Source organism: Hipposideros armiger, unplaced genomic scaffold, assembly GCF_001890085.2.
Source record: "Hipposideros armiger isolate ML-2016 unplaced genomic scaffold, ASM189008v1 scaffold_463, whole genome shotgun sequence".
In the NCBI taxonomy this organism is placed as follows: domain Eukaryota; kingdom Metazoa; phylum Chordata; class Mammalia; order Chiroptera; family Hipposideridae; genus Hipposideros; species Hipposideros armiger.
The window spans coordinates 448,005-450,988 of NW_017731813.1; positions in this window are offsets into that span (position 1 = coordinate 448,005).

Below are 2,984 nucleotides of genomic sequence, written 5' to 3' on the forward strand. Positions count from 1 at the left end.
TGAAACTAATATAATTATATGTCAACTGCAATTGAAAAATAAAAAATTATTTAAAAGAAAGAAGTGGCCTTTTAGTTGATTGGGTAAACAATGGCCAGAGGTGGGGAGCATTTTTATTTCTGTTTTTCCTGGTGCAGAAAAAAGGAAGGAGAAAAAAATCCCAGGTCCCTGTTAGAATGTGTCACACAGAGAGAGATAGGCCAAAATGGCAGCCTTGACACCTGCTTTCCCAGTCTTGATAGTCCCAAGAGTGCTTCCCTGGCACTAGTTGAACTAAAACATCACTTAAATTGCTGTGACCAGGCTGCTTGGGAGTACCTCCAGGCACAACAGTGCCTAAAGCTGTGCTCACCCAGTTATTTTACTGCAAAGGCTCACAGGGAAGGATATATAAGCCTTTGATGTGTAAATATTCAGGGGTCTTCAAAGAATCTCAGCTTTAGTTCCTTCCATTCACTTTGAACCCAGGAAGGAGAATCCTAGTCTATATTCATAGGGAAGGAGATAATTTCACAGTGACCCTCACTCAGCAAACCGTTGTCTTACTTCAGGAAGTTGTGTCCTTGTGTCTATATAACAATACTAACCTCTAGGTTTTTGCTTCACACACAAAGGTCTAAATACTTTCTTGTTACACGAGTTCAAGAAGTTGTATTTCTAAGAGGTCAAAGCAAGACGCCCAGAGTAAGCAGTGGAACCAGCCTGTGCTCCTTCACAGATTTTGCACCGAAATCCCTCATTTGAAAATTTCAAACTAAATCCCTCATTCAATGTGTCTTCTTGAAAAGTATAGAAAACAGAATTTGGCTCCTGAACTGTTTAACATTACTCCTCACTTGAGCATCCCCTGGGGAGGGACAGTGTTGGTTTAGGGAGGGTTAAAGCAGGGCCGAGCTGTGAAGGAAGTGAGGACTTGGGCAACTCAGTCTTTCGGTCCCAGTTCTCACTGCCATGCCTGACCAGAGACCTAAAACACCAGTTTCTCTCCTCTCTTCCTAAGGGAGGGATCAGATGTGGCAGAAAAAGTCAGAGAACCTGAATCTGACTCTAAACCTTACAAACTGTGAAACTTTGGGCAAGTCCTGTAATCTTCCTTTCTGAGTCTCAATTCTCAAAATCTGTAAAATAGAGGTGTCAATAACGCCTGCTTTGGTCCTCTTCAAAGGCTTGCTGTGAGGTGAGATCTGATAGATAATACTGCTACAATGCTTTGCAAATGTAAATCACTGCTACACAAAAATAAGATACTACTATTTCCAAAACCTCCACTTTGAATTTAGTTTCTTATTCTATGTTCTGGGCGCATATGTATTTTAAACCTCATAAATGATCCTGGACTTCGCCTTCAGTAAAGGAATTTTTGGCAACAGCGGGAGAAAGAGTTATTTCTTTGGGGCAGTGGGGTATTTCTCTCTTACCCTGGCTGGTGAAGAAAATGGTAGTGACTTGACTAAAGTGATGTGGAAGGCAGAATAAAGTTCACTAGTCCAAGTGTTGGAAGGTTCCTTTTCTGCTTCAGTGACTCAGAGGTCTGGTTGCGACTCAGAGTTCAGCTTTGAAAGGGCGGTGGTACGAAAAGTTCTGAAATTCAACTACATTGGCCTCTTAACCATGCCTCAATCCTCACCACAGGCAAAAGGGGGTGTCACCCCTCCTCGTCCTTCATATCCATTCATCCTGTAAATATCACAGAGCACCCACCATGTGCCAGGATTATGCTGGGCAATGGGAACATGGATGTGGGCAAGATAAACCTGGTGTTGACCTCCTGTTGCTTGAAGTTTAAGAGGAAGATGAGGTTAAATAAGTAGTGTGACCAGAGACTATCAAAGACTGCAGGGGTCTTAGAGCCTTAAAGCCAGGGAATGTAAGCTGGGCTAGGTGCAAAGGGAGGCCTCTTGGAACCTGAAGGATGAATAGAAGTTGTCAGGCCACGGGCTGGGGGGAGGGTAAGCAGAGAAATTTAGGGAAGGCCAAGAGAGGAGAGAGGACAGAAAGAAATCCAGTCAGGATTTTGGGATCTATTGCCCCCTCTCTTCATGGCTGGCCTTGTTGCTATTTTAAAATTGACTCCATCTGGATAAAAATGTGGAACACTCTGACCTCTGGGTGGTTTCTCCCTAGCCCCATCTCTAGCTCTGGCTCAGGATGGCCTATGATGGGCAGGGCCAGAGGAAGGCAATTCGAAGTCTGACCAGAGTCTCAAGACCTTTTTATACACAGCTGTAAGTTCAGTATTCAATCCCTGTGCATGTTGATTTTCCTTGTAAAGTTGGGCAGCATCAAGAACAAGGCCATGCAGATTGGGGAAGAGGGGGGATGGGGCACTGCCTTCTGTCTGCCTACATTCCCACACCAAGCTTCATGTTACTTTTGGAGGAAGTGGTGGCTTGTTTACAACCCAGATCTGGTTTTCAAGCTAAGAGGAACACTCAGCTCAATTGCACAATTCAGCTCCAACCCCTGTCCTGGGTGGCCTCTCCTGTGGCTGCTGCGATATCATGCTCACATGGAGTGTCCTGAAGGGGGTGGGGAATGATCAGGGCTGCAAGGTGTCTTTTCATTTCATATGTGAAGAAACCAATGCCCAGAGAGGAAAGATAACTAGGACAAAAATCACACAGTAACTTGGAGGCAAAGCCAGGACTAAAATCCATGTCTCCAATGCCACCTACATACAATACTCCTATCTGGGGCCTTCACAATTTGTTCAGCGATTTTACCTTATATACATGATCTCATCTGCTACTGTCAGCAATCCTGTGTGATAAGTTTATTTTGCAGATGAAAAAACTGAAAACTTGGAGAGTTTATTTGGCTAAGTCCCCCAAGTTACAAAGTGGATCTTCTGACTCAAAACGCAGTGAGCTTTCCACCATGCCATGTGTTTATAAGGTACACACAGTCTCGGAGTTTGCCAATTATCCACCTGAGAGCGTCTTGGAATGTAGATAATGAATACAGAGGAGGGCTTTCAAGGAGTC